Source organism: Euwallacea similis, chromosome 27 (genome assembly GCF_039881205.1).
Source record: "Euwallacea similis isolate ESF13 chromosome 27, ESF131.1, whole genome shotgun sequence".
NCBI classification, from domain to species: Eukaryota; Metazoa; Arthropoda; class Insecta; order Coleoptera; family Curculionidae; genus Euwallacea; species Euwallacea similis.
Window position 1 is genome coordinate 751,350 of NC_089635.1, and position 18,970 is coordinate 770,319.

General features: G+C 34.1%; 3 protein-coding genes across 3 annotated transcripts in view; 2 read left to right on the top strand and 1 right to left on the bottom strand.

Moving 5' to 3' along the window:
- LOC136417303 (neuronal acetylcholine receptor subunit alpha-7-like) overlaps positions 1–18,970 on the bottom strand; it is an 84,658-nt gene that overhangs the window by 41,225 nt on the left and 24,463 nt on the right. The window lies entirely within an intron of this gene.
- The window catches only part of Csk (C-terminal Src kinase), a 114,359-nt gene that overhangs the window by 7,167 nt on the left and 88,222 nt on the right, over positions 1–18,970 (top strand). The window lies entirely within an intron of this gene.
- The window catches only part of LOC136417311 (mid1-interacting protein 1-like), a 223,246-nt gene continuing 205,539 nt past the window's right edge, over positions 1,264–18,970 (top strand). The window contains exon 1 of the mRNA XM_066402959.1: positions 1,264–1,269. The gene's annotated coding sequence lies outside the window, so the exon portion shown is untranslated. The remainder of the gene's footprint in view (positions 1,270–18,970) is intronic.

The window sequence follows — 18,970 nt, forward strand, 5'->3', positions numbered from 1 at the left end:
TTCTGACCTGTGAATTCATTTAAAAGTTATAAACACCATCCTATAACTACAGTAGTATCAAACCCGATGCTACACATATGTAGGTGATAATGTATGGTCTGTGCAAGAAAAGAGAGTTGAGCATGTGGATTACATAAATGGTCAAATGTGGTTAAATATAGAAAAATTGCATAATATAGAGAAATGTTGTAAATTATTTCAAAATTTTTAAATTTTCAATCCACCCAAAAGTTTTTTTCTAAGCTGGAATTCTCAAACTTACATTTTCTCTTTTACCCACATGAGCGGTTTTCTAGCACATTGTATCGCCTTTAACTTTATACATGTTTTTTACAACTGTTATCAACTATTTTTTGAATACCGCTCTAAATTAATTTTTAGCAATTTTAAGAGATTTTATTTTTTGCACTATGTGTGAATAATAATTATCATAAAATCCTGCCAAAATTTTATGATAAGAACTTTCAGGGGTCTGGCAAATTTTTTATGGTATTTACTTAATAAACTTAAATAGCTTGAATGTTTTCCATTTAAATTAATTGGTTTGGATCGTATATGGATTGTGGATACCTCTTTTGAGGCACTTGAAAATGTAATATAAAAGACTTTCAATTTGAACACAACTTTACCAATTTTTAGGTGCTGTCATAATTGCAACAATGAGAATCAAGGTGATCACCATATTTTAGAAACTAAAAAAGATATTGCATTCCAAACACGTTTGTGAAATATTGAATGCAAAACATTCTTATTTTGGACACACAGTACTCAACGGGGCTAATACAAAATATTTCATTTTGGTTGCAGCACTGGTATGAGTGAACTTGGCATGAATTTTCAAATAATCATGAAATCCCTTCAGTCATTATTTTTTATTGTTTTCAGGGAGCTTCGTTTAAATGATACACCCTTTTGTTCCCGGCTTTCTAAAATGGCTTTATGCACCAGCGATTTGAAGCCAATCTATATTGGCTCAAATATTTAATTAAAAGATTAGATCGATGCATGAGTAGCGTGAATGGCATTCGAAACAAATTTAAAAATAAGGGTCAAATGAGCAGCTAATCGCTTAAACGAAAAAGTATAGCTGAATGATCATCTCGCCATAAATCTAATCATAGCCGGTTCTCTAAACCGTAACGCAAAATGTCATTTAACACGCACAGTAACGTCCGTTGAATGGCACCCGACTATTTCAAGCTTCAAGTTTCACGTCCTTTAGCATCGTATAACATTATACTTGATCGAAAACGCACCCAGCAAATCATCGATTTTAGTTCTATCTGGTGTACTATTTGTTATAATCCTGCAAAACTACAGGACAAAATAAGTAAAATTAATCACCGCTGTTCTATACAAAAACCCGTTATTTATGACTCGTGATATGATATTTGATTCGGCTGCATACATTGACGTGTGAAATAGTCATAGATCAGAAATTTCAGGCCCTAGGTGACACTAAATACACTTATCATTGTTTGCCATGCCACGGAACAATGCATTTCAATGCTGAATGTAGCGGTTTTTGTCAAACAATATCTAAACAAAGATCTGAAAAGGAAAGCTCTAAAGGTTTCTCTTTTCCAGACCTATGCATATAGATTCAACATTAGGCAGGTCCCCATTATTTGAAGTCTCTAGAGAAAAATTAAGCTCGCCCAAGCAAAGAGGTCTTTAAAAAAATCAGCATTTTCCAAAATTATTGAAAAGTATTTCCAGTATAAATAATGAGTTCTCCAATTAAAAATTATTATGGTCCATATACCCGCCTTTGAACAATTCCACTCAATTTAACAACACCAAATAGAGAATACGTTAATCCTGAAGCTCTGTGCATTGCAACATGTAAATCCCCGAATGTGGTTAATTATCAAAAACCAATTCTCTTTGTCAGTGTCGCTTTCGAACAATTATTTCTGTTTTGCAGCGCCACGTTTTTCCCTAGAAATGTCCTAACTCGAATCACAATATGTCGACACACAAAACAGATACTCTAGTTTGATAATACAGAATTATTACTACATATTTACACAATGCGGGAGGGCAATTACGCTAATTGCCAATAAAAGGTTTTATTAAATCATATACCTCTTGGTGGTTTAATTATAATTACTGCCGGGTTCCTGTTGGAAATATTTACAATTTGTTTGCGATTATTAATATTGCATTAGTGGAGGGGTTGGAACCTATTATTTGTCATGAAGCACCCGAATTCTCAATAAGCACTAAATCTAGTGTCAACAAATGTATTAAAAAATGTTTTTCATTTTGAAGAGAATCAGTGAAAAATTAATAACGTTTTTAAAGACATATTTATTGGAGGTTGCATGTCTTAGAAACCTCTAAATTTTCCTCCTTTCTTGTTAATGAGACGCCCAATCTTGGTTTCTATCCATTAGCGTACCCTTGAAAACTTCGACGATTAGTTGAAAACCAAGAGGATTTTTGTATGGGAGATGTTTCTGTGTTAAGAAGATAATTTCCTCAGTAAAATATCAAAAAAGTGATATTTTTAAAAGTGGAATGAAAGAATGACTGAAATTTATGAATTGGTAAGTTTTCATTTTACCTTTTCGAAGATTAATGGAACCTACTGAGAAATATTACTGTTCCACGTCTTTACGAACCTGGATTTTAACCTCCTTGAGTATACTGTGGAATTGTCAATCCTGGATCAAATCCTTTAGGGTTTATTTAACCTCTCTGAAAATTTTGAAACAACTTTTTGCGTCGTATTTCCGAAATTAAAGAAAATATTCCAACTCCATTTATGCGGGCTTATATCGACTGATTTGGACTCTATATATTTACCTTTGATCAACTCAGGCTCTTGGAACGTTTTAGAGCATATTTAAATGTACGAGAATAGGTATCAAAGTGATTCCCAATCTCCGAAGCTAAATGAAATATTACGACTCCGTTCGGGCAAGTTAGTTCAGATTATTTCGAAATCCTTAAATAGTCCTTTTTGTGGAAATTGTCCGATTTTGATCCGATATCAAGCTGGGTACTTATTTGAACATGTGCATTATAAAAATAAATACGCTTAAAATAGGAAAATAAAATGTATGCGCACTTAAGCAACAAATTGAAGTTGAGATTAATATATTCAATACATCGATCAATTACAAGCCTCCTACTCGCGAAAGAAATTCCACTTAAAATTACAGAGAAATACCATTTAGAAACATTGCTCTAACTTAATCAATCAGCAGGCTATAATAAACGTCTTGACAAGCTTATGTGTCATGTTGAAAAGAGAAGAGGGATAAAGCAGTAAGAACACTCTATCGGGTACAAAGGAAATTGGCAATAACCTGGTTTCTTGTAGATCTCCCAACCAACACGAAAATATGGATTTATTAGAGCAAACACAAAATCTCCGAAAAGTAATTCGGTAATAGGCTGGAAGATTACACTTTTATGTCATTCCACCGAGAATTTATTTCAAGAATTAAATAGAATTATTATAAAAGAATTAATCTGGAAAAGGTTTTTGAAATATCGAAAATATGGTTTCGTAATTTCGGGGAGAAAATATATACTATAACTTTATAACACCACAGGTGGCATTTAATGCTCCTCAGAGATTGTTTATGATTCATAATTTTTTTAATTAAGAACTGGCCACTTACTTTTAAATCCTGTAATCGATAGAAGCTAATAAAAGTGTAATGGAGCAAACATTTTATTCCATCGATGTTACACATCGTTTTATGCCCAGTTATTCAATTTATTGGTCGTAAAAGCAGTGGCTTCAAAATCACCTATATATTTTACTGTTGATTTACAAAGCAATAATATTTGTTATCGGTACTTTTCAAGCATCAATTGTTGCAAGTTACCGAGGAATTGTTTTTTTAAGCAAATTTCTAACAAATATTCGTCCAAGCATTATGGTTAGACTCGCCTGGAAAATATTTTCCCAACCCCAAAATAATTCAAGCCGGGAAGCAGTTAATTGGATAGGTAATAGATCTTTATTAAAATGTGCTGATTAAAAATGAAGTCTCTGATTTAGCCGAGGAAATTCGTTGGATTATATTCTTTTCACAAGGGCCATAACTAACCATTTACATTTTATGAGCACTTTTTTAGCTTTGCAATTCAAATTTCGTGAACTAGAGCATAGTCCTTAGTGTTGAAACAATGGCATTGTTTCCAGAATAATGGAGCTAAACAAATCAGCCAACCCATAATTGCGAAAATTTTGCAAGAGTGAGTTATACCTATAGTAATAAAACCACTTACATGTCGACGAAAACTGAGCTAGACAACGATGACCCTCCCAATGTTCCCAAACCTATTGAAACTTTGAGGAACATTGCTGCTGTAACGGTCAAAGTAAGTTTAATTTTATAATATTTGCTATTACAAGCAATATTCGAATCTAGAACAATGTCATTTATCAGTTATATAAAAGTAGCTAGCATTTGATTTTTCGTTCGTCATTTCCCGATTTCATTTATGATGTGTATGAATATTATCTGGGACTGACAAGTAAAGTTTATTTTGAATGAAAAATGTGTCTATTGATAAAAACATTTAAACAAAGAAACAAACTACATGTTGAAATGTTTAGTTTCGGCTCAAAAATCGATGCATCCGGACTTGCGGATTTTTATATTTACTTTCCACTTATACCAGATTATGGGGCATGTTTTTGCCTTAAGAACAAATATATGTCGGAATAACTTGAGAAGTATTCTCCATTTTTTTGTATTTTGTATATTGCTTTTTTTTATTAATGGAAAAAGAAAGATAGAAGAGACAGACAAACCAGTTCACTATTCCACGACCGCTCTTCTTCCCATCAATCTATTAACTTCCCGTTCTTTGTCCCTCTTGTCTTAACTTTCCCAGTTCTGGTGAGTCCTTCAGAACCGTGGGAAAAGTACCTGCTAGTCCCTATTACAAAGGAACCAATAGTTTAGTGTCACCCAAATAATTAGCACACATGGCCACTTAAGCGCGCCGTGGCAATAGTGACCTCGTTCGACAGTGCTTTGTCTTCAGATGGCCCTGTCAGCCTGCTCTTCATCTTATTGTCTATCCTAATGTTACTTTTACACATCTTAAAAACTAATAAATCTCCGACATACATTTAGAATTTATAAGAAATTTTCATACTTATTGGGATTTCCGGAGGGTTGTTAGCAGGACAGGTATTTCGCCTTGGTATTTTTAACTACCATGAATTTTGGAAAGATTTTTTTGGGATTGTTAAAGAATATTTTCCTATTTTGTACATGTGTTTAACATTTTCTGAAAATTTTGTTCTAAGTAAAGGGCGACTATTGAAAAAACCCCAAAGAAGGCGGAAAACGTAGAGCATTGATTAGACCCTACTTTTTTTGTTTATTCTGAGTTCGGTAATTGCCTGAACTAACCTGAACTTTACACATTAGTCATCTCGCTGCAAATTGTTAAAAATCATTGCGTTCTATGAAACCGAAGTGTGCTTGAATCTAATAGCGATTGCTTTCAGAAATCATCGACGTTAATATTCAGTTTTTTTGGGCAAATAAAATTTATTTATGGATTCCCTGTTGATTTCTGAACGAAAATTTCTCTTCAGTATTTGTTGCATGATGCACAGTTTTCGGGTAAGAAGGTGCTCCTAATAGGTTTTTTTGTGCGATGTTTTAGAAGGTTACTTTCTCATCGCATAGAACTGAAGCGTTTTCTTAACACAGCATTTTTAGAATATAGTTTATATGGGAATCTAGCATTATCTTTCGATGTAGAACGTGCAGCCAAAAATTGTCCACAAACATACAAATCACCCTGTATACTATATACTTTTATACATTTGTTATACATTTCTTTGTAAATAATAAATTTAAACTAACGTATTTTATCAGATTCATCAAAAGCAAAAATCGCATGTTAAGAAACAAAACATATAAATTCCCCAAGAAAAGTCATGATTTAGCAAAATCGTCGTGGCGTATAACACTCATGTGAAAGAAATACATAATTAAGAAAAAAAGATAATTTAACGAAAAAAGATTTTGAATGATATTTTAGATGCTTTAGAGGAAAATATTAGCAAATATGATTAAAAATTAAATCCACCGTACTTGAGATTTCTAAATTTCAACTGCGAGCTGAAAAAGCAAATTAATGAACTATAGAACAGGTTTCGTCTTTAAAGCAGCAATTTCAGTAACTAATGTTTTCTCTTTTCCTGTAGCAATAATATAACAATGTTAAAACGAATTCAGTACATAAGGATACTTAAAAGGTTTCCCGTGGATTTAATCTGTTCTCAAGCGGAAGATGAAATTTTCTAAAGGTTTCCATGAAAAGATCTAAATTTAGCCTGAACTGACATTCAGCTGCAACTGAAAACAGGAAAATATCTCCTAGTTACAAAAAAAATTGCTGTTATTGGCATCTGAAAAGTCTAATAACCTGAACTGCGTTTGAAAATGGCGTAAGCATTCACTGTTTGAATCTGCAAACGAAAGCCGGCCAAAGATTTATTAAATTGCTCGTTATTGTGGGCTCGACATTGAAAAGCTGCTGAACACAGATTACAGCCGAAAATCCCTCAACTATATAAAATATTTTGCCATTTACGTCAAACATTGCTGTTAAGGTTAATGACATCTGGGAAACAGGTTATCGATTGCGAAATAGCCTTTCAAATAATTGAACATGAACCGGTTAACAGGGTTTCAGTGGTGTGAAGAGAGAAGTGTATAATATATTTTCTGGTTCTATTTTCGGAAGCTTTCATCCTGCACGTCGAGCTTTGCTCCACTTTAATTTATCAGTTGGTTAATGAACGTACATTAGTCTGAGTTCAATTACTTTAAAAACTTACGATTTTCCCATGTAGATTCTATAGTCTGGAGGCGACCGATAATATAAACAAAGCTGTGAACAGTTCATTCAATGATTTGCATGAAATGTAGTAACGTTCCAACCTCACAACAATATCAATAAACACCAAAAAAAAAAAAAAATGATCAAGTTTTGCGATAATTATGTTCTGCTTCAATAACGGTAGGATTGATGTGTTCGATTAAAGTCGGTAATTTCATTCTTGTATCCAATGTATCTTTAAAACTCGCGATATAAAAATTTATTGTTATTTCCAATTCGATATATAGTTTAGTGGTTTTTCTAAGATGTTTTTATTATGTCGTATTTTAGAGCCCTAAAACCACGGTAATACCACGCGCGAATGTGTTTTCACATATTGTTATAGGTGGAAACCTCTAAAAAGAAAATACGAAAAACATCTGTGTTCCATTAAATTTTATATGAGCAAAATGTCAAAAGTTCAAAGTAGCTAAAATTTGCTTTTATCTCCATTCAAAAAGGTGGGAAACTTATTCGGGAGGACTGTACAGTACGTTACAACAACCTGGAAGGCTTTATAAAGAAAATTCGATACGAAAAACTTAGGGCATGAGGGCAGTTTCAATGCTGATATGTTGGTTCCAAACTTTTTTAGACGTATTTTCAAAAAAAAATTAATTAATTTTAATTCTTTTTGTCATGGAAAAATTAGAAATATTGTTTTTTAATACTACAATTTACAGCTCACCACTACCGCGCTTATAATATACTGAATGACAAAGAAAAGTAAACACCCAGTGTTTGTATTTTTATTTCAACAATATTTTGCATACTAATGTGTTTTGGGTCCAACAACAAATGATAACATTTTCAGCCTTATCTGCACAGTAATCTGCCCTTAAGTTTTTTTTGTACTATTCCGTGTTGTAAAAAATTTGTCTCTACATTTGTAGCTTGGCCCTTGATTGTTGAAAATTTTATTGCTAAGTGTTCTTTAAAGGCGACTGCTGTGCCTCGAGTATGTAGACTTAGATACATTCCTCAGCTTAGTGACTTTGAGAGACAACGAATTGTAAGGTTATGAGAAGTATGTTTTTCCGTTAGAAAAATTGCCAAAAGAACCAACGGATCCGTACGTACCATTTTGAGATATTATCAGACATGGACGGAAGAGGGTCGTCAACACAGAGTTAGAGGCACCAGACGTCGTAAGGGAACAACCGAGCATCAAGACCGCCGCCTTGAACTTTTGGCTCTTAGAGACTGTTTTAGTACCATAGATGGTTCGAAGAACACGGAAGGCTGTTTTCTTTTTACCCCCATTGGGTGTTACCTCTCACTCCGAGCATCGACATACCCGCCTGCAGTAGTACAAAGAAAGACAATAATGGGATTAGGAATGAAACAGTGTTGCTTTTAGTGATGAATCCCATTTCTGCTTGTGGATGTATGATGGTTGTGCAAGGGTTAAAAGGCGACGTGGCGAAAGGCTTGATCCACAGTTCAACGTAGAGAGGCATGCTCATCATACCGTGGGGGGTAATGGTATGGGGTGCCATTGCATATGAAAGTATGTCACCTCTAATCTTCATTAGAGGTAACATGACAGCCTTTCGTTACATTCAGAAATTAGTGGAACCATATGTCTTACCATATGTTGCGACCATTCAAAACGGTATTTTCCAACAAGACACTGCCACACCACATATGGCTAAAATAACGCGAGGCTTCATGAACCAACACTATGTTACCATTTTACCATGGCCATCAAGATCACTTGACTTATCTCCTATCGAACACGTGTGGGACAAGGTATGTCGCAGATTATTGAATTTAGAGCATCCCTCTCAGACATTGGGAGCACTTAGACATGAGGTAGAGGTAGCCTGAAATAAGATACCGCAAGATGCTATAGGCCATCTTAAAAGAACAATGCCTAGGCATCTGAATAAGTGTATAACAAACAGAGGGTCTTCGACACACTATTGAATAGTTTCATATGGAGGTCAACCGATTTGTCTCAAAATGTTATCAATTATTGTTGGACCCAAAACACATTAGTATGCAAAATATTATTGAAATAAAAATACAAATACTGGGTGTTTACCTTTCTTTGTCATTCAGTATAATAAAAGACATATGGAGGCCTTGGTTCACTGCGAGCAACTTTCGTATTCGACTTTTTCCTCTAACTAGTCGAATAAATGGAAGGGATAACCTTGAACTTTGTTTTAAATAAATGACGAAAACTTCTCTGTTATTTCAAATTTCTTGTGAAAAATTTCCTTTAATTTTAAACCTGAGAATTTAAAACATATATCCAAGAATTTCTCATAGCCGCATTTATCCGTGAAATTTGCCTATCAAACCTGGCACGATTTTATTCTTATTGATAAAGTATTAACTTAAGGAATGTGAATTAATAAATTAGCCTTGCGGTTTATTAAATCTTTAGCCAGATCAGTGTTGTAATTCGTTTAAAAACTAACCATCCCTTGCGGTTGGGGATCGGACCATTATGGAAACCTTGTTGGTTAATTAAAATTTTGAGGCTTACAGACTGAGAGCGATATCTAAATTACGGTTACCAAATTATAACTTTCAAAAGTAAGAAGGCAATTAACTTTTGGGAACCGGGTCTGCATAAGAGAACAATAGCCGTTACGGAAATATTAATTACTTTTTAACAAACAGCAATTTATTATTAGAACGAGGCGAACGAGTAACGTTTTCTGCATATTAAAGGGTGTTAGTCTGAAAATATGTCGCCTAAATTAGTTACCTATCCATTCTGTATACAGCAGATTTCACGGGCTTTTTGAAAGAGTCAACCGAGACAATTCGTAAAAGTTTTTAATCTAAATTGAAAAACTTTCCTGGGAATCTATGACACAATTACTTTTTACTTTTAGAAGTTTTTCGTTTGACCTTTTGCTTGCTGGCATTGCTAAAATGAACTAAGTATTTTATCTCGAATTTGATTTCCGTCCCATTTAACTTGTTCGATTAGCCGACGAGAAAGTAAAAGTTCTAGTAATAAATTCTTTGAATGTGCTGGTTCAAATGAACATCTTAATACCTTGGAAATTACTCATATGCCTAAAAATGTCTGTCAAAGAATAAAAAAAGGCTTTCTATTGTTGAACTAAATATAAAGAGATCATTTTCTCTCAGCCACATCGAAAATCGATTTTATCCAAAATATTCATATTTTAAAAGTAATTTTCCGTTTGAAAAGAATTATAATCTCCCTGGTTTGTGGACTGTTATGATGAACATAAAAGCACCTTTTTCGCCTGTTACAGCACAGCGCTGATAATGGAGACACAATTAAAGCAGGTCCGCATTCGCGGAGTTTTCGACAATTGTCGAGGCAGGTAGATTCGTGTAGGTTTTAGATTTAAAACGTTTTGAAATTGTCAAACCGTAATCTAACCCTTTCCTACCCTTGTTGCCCTAATTCCATTTTGCCATAACATTGGGCTAGTTCGATGAAGCCATTGTGAATGGTTCAATTAAAATGCCGAACAAATTTAGGTCGAGGGAGGAGTGAAATAAATCAAACGCAAACATGCATCGTATAAATAACATGCACCTCTGGACAGTATAATTTTCCATCGAATTAGATCTCTCCCTGCATAAAGCAATTACGTTAGCAGCATTCAGTCTAACAAGTCTCTTTAGGATAAAGCTGAGAGATATAGTTTTCTCAGAATTCTGAAACCCATAAATTCAATATAAATGCTGACCTAATACATAATATTGACATACTTCTGGAACATGCACTCGTTTTTAAGGGTAACTGAGAATGTTCCGAACACTTGCATTAGAAGCAGGCTTTGAATACATTTAAGGATTACGCTTTAATGGAATATTACGCAGGGTTCGTGAATGTGAATAAAAGACCGAGTGATAAAATGCTCTAGTCATCTTATATCGGGGGAAGCTTTTGGCTATCGGGAGGAATAAATACCTAGGCAGAGGAATTTTTGCTTTAATTAATCAAGGAGCTTCTCCCCAACTGAAAGCATAATAAAATTTCTAATATGCACCTACATCCGCCTTCAAAGCCAGGCAAAATACCAAAACACACATTTTCAATTAAAAAGGCGTGTGAATCTTTTTCACCCCTTTTTATCCACCGACGAATGGCGTAAAAACGCCTCGGGAAACAATAAGAACATGAAAGGCGAGAGGTATCAAAATCAAAATTGTATCATGGAAAATAAATTACAATTTATGGGTCTGGCTGAAAAAATCGAATTAGCTCCCCATTCCGGGATTCAAGCATAGCCTGAATTGTTCTGAAGTATTAACTGCATATTGGCACAGTTTATTATCCATTCTGAATATTATTTAACTTGTTTTGAGTGATTTAATTATGAGAATTTTTGAATATTATTTTCGAAATAATCGACGAGAGCAGCTATAATGTTCCCATATTGAAAATTATCATTAGGTTTTCCCCAATGAAATGCAGAAATGGTTTTGGAGTTGGCGTCAACAAACTCGGTCAAAAAAAGTTTATGAAGGTTGAACGTTTATTATATTCCAGAGATTTGTTATAAAAATTTAACGCATGAAACGAACGTATCTTGTGAGGCTCAAATAATCTTTGTAAGTGTACAGGATGAGGCACAAAAGAAACCAACTTCCTTATTTTAAATGGAACTTTGTGTCATTTAAAATGCCCTTAGAAGTAAGTATACTCTTAGATTACCACTAAATCTACAGGATCTCCTAGGCTCTCGCAAGAGTTCATTAAGACGAAAAAAAAACAGAAACAACTACATCCAGGACTAATAACATGTCCTATAAATTTAACCAAAAAATAAATAATCAAATATTTTTAAAACATTTAACAAGCAAAAACATTTTTGCACATTAGGAAAACTATGAAAGCCCCGAATTTGTTTTTGTCATTTAATGAACTGGTAATCTCTTACGAGTCGAAATTTTGTTCGGACAGCTCGCATAAGTCTCTGAGGATCCTCAACATCAATTTCCCGGATATTCCTAAAAATCCTAAGGGGCCGTTGACTCCCATTTTGGGCTGTCCATTCTCCATTATGCACCTTTCGAATCGATAGTACTCAAAAATGTGCAATGAATCGTGCGATATAACGAATATTGTGTGGTCTAAGCCAGTTTTAGGTTTCCCTTACAAAACAGCAAGAGGTCAATTTTGTCCAAAAAATTATTTCCTTCCCAGCAAGATGTTTGTGAATAAAGTCAGCAAATGGATTAAGGCACTTGTGAGTATAGCACCTGTTATCCGATTCTTTTTCCTGTACGTGACCCAGATGAGATATTGCTATGCCCTTTGGAAGAAATAGAAAAAGCAAACTAAAATCTTTATCAGAAAATTTTGTTTTTCTTTTGAATTTCACGTTATCTGGATATTTCTTTATATTACCCCTAAAGTAAGGTGTTTTAGAGTTTTCTGATTTCGTTAAATGAATCTTTAGTTCTTCCCCTATTTGTTCCATTCTCAATATTTCTCTTTGAAGATATAGAATACTGAAGAAAGCAGCATTAGATTTGGCCCTTTTAATTATAACTTACATTTACTTTTAATCCTAAGAAGAAGTGATTGTCATATGAATCCATTCTTATGTCTTATAAAAATAATCCTGAAGTCTCACATTCTGCATCTCAATTACTTTTTCCTTGATTTGTTCATTAGCTTAATTTTTTTGCCGAGCAGTATTTGCTTTCTTTTGTTTAAGATTCTATACGGTTTATTTCAGAAATACCTGAAATTAGAGGCGCCTTTATAATTTTAGTTTCTCAACATAATTTTCCCTATTTGTTCCGTTGAAGTTTCAGTCTGTTGCAGATGAGAATTGAGTATATTAACGAATATACTTCATTAGTATACTACGTGTCGCGCTCCCATGCGCCAACTACGGGGGTTTTTATTTTTATTGGAGTAAAAGCATGTGTTAAATTTTTTCTTCTTGGACAAATCCATTGTCTTTCCTCATTCCACATTATTCCCTATCTTTGTGTAATGTTTTATTTCATATTTTCGTACTCAACTTTTTTCCCTTCCATCTCAGAAAAGCTTAATTCGAAGATTAACATTTTTATCTAATTTACCAGGTAATCTATGTTCTTATTCGAGCTTTGAACACAAGGCACGATGTTATGTTTGTTTTACGTTGGACCATATTGTGCGCTCAAATTACATTAAAGAAATTTATTTTCCATCTTAAGTACGTTTTAAGGGTAGCGTTCACACATCCCCAAAATTTTCAAAATTAAATTAATACTTCTCGGGTGTTTGATGGATTGTACGAATAGATGTAAGATATTTCATTCTCTGATTTGAGATTGAAATGAGTAATTAATTATGTTATTTCAGATAACTGTTTCAGATTGGTCTGTTGCACCTTATTGAGAACGCCTTGATGGTTTAATATTCATGGTCTCCTATAGAATTCAAACAATCCTCTGTTTGCATTTGATTAGCTTGCGTTATTTTGAATTGATAGCAAGATATTCGAATTAAACGTGAACGTGCATTTAACTGAATTAATCGATAAATCCCAGATTGGAAGCATTCCTCCGATTAATATTAACAATAAAGAATAGTTTTAAGAAGTAACCCACCGGAATAATTAAAACTGGATTTAATCAATACGAGTTGACCTTGAACTTTATCTGAAAGTTTCTGTTTCAGAGGTACACTCCAGATGGAAAATGGTAACTAACTTTAAGAAATAATTGTATTTCACCGCGTCCCAATTAAATTGGAAAAATCTGATGTCGAAACTAACAATCACTGGATGCTGATGATACAATGCTGCAATTAATATCAGAGAGCAAACCAATATTGCTGATCGGCTCTGAACTTTTAATTAAGTACACTTGGAGTTTTCGATATGGAGGCATTATTAGTATTGAGTTTCACAAGTATCTCGTAATTTCAATGTAATTATCTTCTTCAAATCTGCCGAATGTGGCACTTAGGACGTAAATATACGTTTGAAGCCAAACTTAACTTTACGGGAAAAATTCTCCGAGCAGTGCAAATCAAATTTTCAGGAAGCCCTGGCTCCAAGATATTCTCACAACTGATAAAAATTACAAGCGTTGGGGTCGTTTGCGCTCCTAACAATGTTTCATTTGAATACCGAGTTGACAAAGCTTTTCATCTGGAAAAAAGGGACTCTTCATTCTTGCAGTCTAAATTTTTAACTCTTTTGTCTATGCCATTTTAATTTCAGTTTGCTTTACTTTTTCATTGTTAAGTATTAGTTTTAACAATTGGGAACAACTGAAAGTAGTTTTGGTATTGTTGGCAGATCGGTTTTTGACGATACCACAGCGATAATTTAGGAAACTAATTCGTTTGAAGTTTCGAAATAACCGAGGCAGTAAGATGTCATCTGAGAATTCTCGGCTTTAGAGGCAGAATCCTTAATTTGAATAGATAACAATAGTTTCTGATTAGCAGCCGCAGGCTTTATGTTGACTTGAGACACTAGAAGAATTCCTAATTCAGAGCAAAATGGAGACAGTTTAATAAGCATTCAGCTTAGAAGTATAGCTCCTGTAGTATTGAAATTAATGAATTACTATTTATATTGTTTCTGTTTATTTTCCTTTACGTTTGTCGATGGAGTTGCTGAAATTTATACGACAGAGTAAAGTTGAGCGTATAAGCTAATTGGATTACTTGCGCACCGTTTACTCCGCTTTGTGTCAGAAAAGTAATATGTACAGTTTCGATTTATTTATCGGGAAATTACAGTAAGTAGCAATCAGGATCGCGTTTATTATACAATTCGGTTAAGGTGATTTGACGTAAAAATCTACTGACTGAATTTGGTGTTACGGATAATTAATATCTTTCGTAGGAAGCCTAAAGAATGAAATTGATGTTAATTATTTAATAGAACAATTTCCGTGATGAATGGTGGAAGTTTTGGCTGGATAATCAGATTTTAAACTAAGGCAGCAAATGCTGCCGAAGCTTAAAAGTTTGTTCCGCCTGAAAAATGGCCCGAAACAGTTTCGAATGGATTGAATGTATTTAATCAAAACAAAAATTTTCCGTTATACAGTTTTTAAAAGTTTCTTTTGATACGGATATAATTTATTAAAAGTTTTTGTTTCCGAAATTAGAGACGAAAGTTTAAGATTGCAAACTCGATTTAAGCACTCATTTCCTATCTCTTGCATTACGAAGAATTGAGTGAGACAACTTAAAAAATAATTCAATTTTCCATATTCGTTCAAATACCTTTTTACCAAGAAATTCGGAGCTCAAAACGTTTTATACGTTTCATCACATCTAATGCTCAATCGGCAAACGACATACTACAACATATTTGAGTGTAACTTTGGAAATTTTAGCATTTACGCACAAGTAGCTACAGTGAATACGAAGTATCGTACTATAAATTTCCATTATGTCATTTTATTACATACCTGCTTCAAATTCATTGAACCTATTTCTACGTAAATGCTAAAATTTCCAAATTTCTTTTCGATATATTTGAGATTTCGATTTTCGAGAAGCCGTTTCGGCTGAATCGGAAACTATATTGAACTTAAAATATACCAAAGTAAATAACTTCCAAGTGAATCTGTGAATTCAGGAAGTCGTACTATTTACAATGAGTTCAATACGTTTGTGAAATAATCCCATTTTTCTTCCTGCTCGAGTATTTATTTAATAATACAAACTATCAGTGTGTTTGTTGACCTTTCCGAAGTATTTATAAGTGTTATGTTGAAAAATTCTTTAACGAGTTGTAATCGCCTGAAAGTTTCAATTAAACAGCTTAAAACTACTAGCGGTTGTAGAGAAAGATTAGAACTTACAATAACATCTCAGTATTTCATTCGTGGATGAATAATCTTAACATTTTCTCTAACTGAAATTTCCACGTAAATTAAAAAGTAAGCAAAGTCGCACAAAAGGAAATGTCAAGGGAGCACAAATCTGCAAAAACTAATTTTTTTTCTTTCATTCAGCCCTAGCAAACAGTGAATGTTATTAACTGGAAAAAAGAAACTAAACATATAGCAGACAAGAGAGGCGGCAGAATAAAGAATGCACGTAGTTAAAAAAGCGAAGTGAAAGAGAACAAAGAAACTGAATTATAATCAAAATTTAACCACAAAACTGTTAAGATTTAACATATCAATAGGCACCTTTCAAATTTCAACTCAACATATGAATTATTACAGTTTGCCTCGTATGATTCTTTGAAGTCCCTCAAAAACCTCGACTGCCCGGATGCTATTGATGGAATCTTTTATTATTCAAATTGATTTATTGATGCCGTAATGTTTATTTATGAAAGAAAGTCTAGCGGAAATGGAAGTGGTGACTTAAACCACTTACAAAACCTCGGCAGCTGCTGGTATAACTGTCGGGATTCTATCATCAATAAAAAATATTCTTTTTTTCTCTCTTGTGACGCGATCGACCCAAGCACTGCAATTTAATAAATCTCCGAAAATTCTTTTTAAAGGCGACTTATTACCGTCAATGGCCCAATTCGAAATCTGTTTATTAAGAAAGATGTCGGGGAAGGGCGGTGAAAAACTAATGGCCATGAGGTTACTACAAATGTCTCTCATGACCTGTGTCTCTTTGTCAGCACCTTTAACTGCCGGAGCAGAAAAAGGAATCAATTCTGAGGAGCATTGTGACTAAACATGCATTAATCTTTCACAGTACAATGCCCAATTACCTGTCTTAAAAAAGGTAATTCTAACACCTACCTTCCCTTAAATTTGGAAAGCCGCGTTCGAGGAAGAATTATGATATGCTAAGAGCCGCAAAATTCTGCCTGAACTTCTTAATTAAGAAAGATAAAAATTTCATTAAATTGCGCCGTTATGTTATCGCGATGTATAACAGTAAAAGTTATTAAGCATGGCTGCTAGTAGTGTTACAAGCCCAGTTCTGCGTTCCTGAATATTCATCGCGCATGAGCGAATGCTTCGAGCATTGTAATGAGTTCCACTTTCCCCAGTCATTATTTTCATGGTGTTTACCCTGTAAAAACAATAGTCTAACCGCCAGTTGCAAACGGGGCAAAATACAACTTTAATGTGGATGGTCGTCATTATGGAATTAGCACTCCATCACGTGCGTGTAATTATACCTCATACACCTTCCCGCGCGATAATTCCAATTTTCCGAAGCTTTTTCAGGACCTAATTGATTTTGTTATGCAAATTTGAATTGCCAATTACCAAAGAACAAAAGGCTCATAACCAAGGTAGGTTAAAAGTTAAGAAAACAAAGTCTCGGAAGTTTTAATCTGGACTACCATAATCATGAGGGATCTCGAGAAAACGGTCTTTCGGCATTCGAAGTGCCGACATTTTGAAATATAAATTCCTGCTATTCGGGTTCGTCAGATTAAATGAAGTATGTTCGATTTTATTTTTCGTACGATTTGAACTTCGGGAAACTGAATTGTTACTGAATTTCTTCGAACAAATGTGGCACGTGAGTTCAGCTGCATTGAATCAAATAGCTGGGATAAATCGGGGTTTTTGCGTTGGCGAGAAAAATGTGTCATAAGTAGGTATTACCTTGTTCGCCCCTATGATGAAGTGATAAATATTTGAAAACTCGTATCCCATATCCGACCCAATTAAACGAGTTGAAGCCGAAAGGTCCATTCAAAGTACACCGTTACCCTTTTTATGAAAGTATTACCCCTTAATATTTTAATCATTTTAAAATATTGCAATGGCTCCCTACCGCTATATATTACATCGAAATTTGGGGCACTAAAGGGAGCCCTGGATAAATAAAATGTAAAACGAGCTCAGGTTATTTCATGTAAAATCAGCTATCAGTGTTGCTGAAGGGTTTAAAGGGACGGCTGAAAATTTTATATTCGATCGATTTCCGGTACGTAGTACTAAAAACGTAATGTTTACTTTACTGATGCGCAGTCTAGCTCTGTATCTTCCCAGACACAGGGAATAAAATTTACGAGAACCATTCGCATCTTTACAACGGAGATAAATTGTGACTGGAGGCAGGAAAATCGACTTTAAGGTCTTAAGAAAATTACGGATTGTCTTCCCTTTATCTGTGATTTCTTAGAGGGATAATATCGCGCTCTAACATATAATAAAGTTCCCTGTGCTATTTATACTGCCACCAGTTCATAAAAGCTCACAATGACTTTCCTTTTAAGCTCCTGCTGTAAATGATGCGTCGCTTAAACTCCCCTGCTAAAATGATGGATGAAAACTTTATATTGCATTCTAACTTCTCCTTTCGACGTATGTTTTTGATATTCCATTTTAACTTTATGTCATTGCAAATACAGATATATCCCCTGGTTAGGATTCCACTCACTATCCAAAATATAGCAAACAATATATCAAACGATGTTTAAAATTGACGAAATGACACTTAAATAACAGAAAGAAAAATGGATGAAGCGTAAAACGGCCGGAAAGTTACAGCCGGATATACGACATATTTTCAACTTATTCTGCCGTCCACTGCTGCTTCTGAAAAAACTTTTCAACGCTATTTTTATTTACAACGTTATAATGTATTGCCCCATACTTTTTGAGGGCCATGATAGATGTACAAGTTTTATATATGCAGAAGTAAATCTACCAAAATATTTAAAGCTTGCAGTTTCTGCACCCTTTTTTGCAATTATAATCGTGCAACAATACAGCAAATTATAGATAAACGTTCCACTGGCTGGATTAATACGGCCCGTAATTGAATACACTAAAAACGAAAGTGGTGAATATTGCATGATAATTATTATAATGACAGAAAATTAACAAACAGTAACTTAATAATGGATAGCTATCTTACAACACTCAATTTAGGAAAAAAATGCTGAAACACATAAGTACCGATTTTCAAAATTCTTCTTCGCTGTCTTCAGCTTACCGTTTTTTGTTCATATTTATTCCTAACACAATGGCAGAAGCTTTCCAGCCCCGTTCAAGCTGAGTAATTCCCGCATAAGTCTGAAACAGCTTGTGAGCTGAAGTGAATTTCGGCGATATTCCGGTTATTATCTTAACACTAGGTATTGCACACTCAATTACTTTTTCCTGAAAATTAAATTGAATTATGACGTCCAGAATTCTCTCATTTTGCAAACCTGGAAGCAGACCATAATGTGCCAGAAAATCAGCT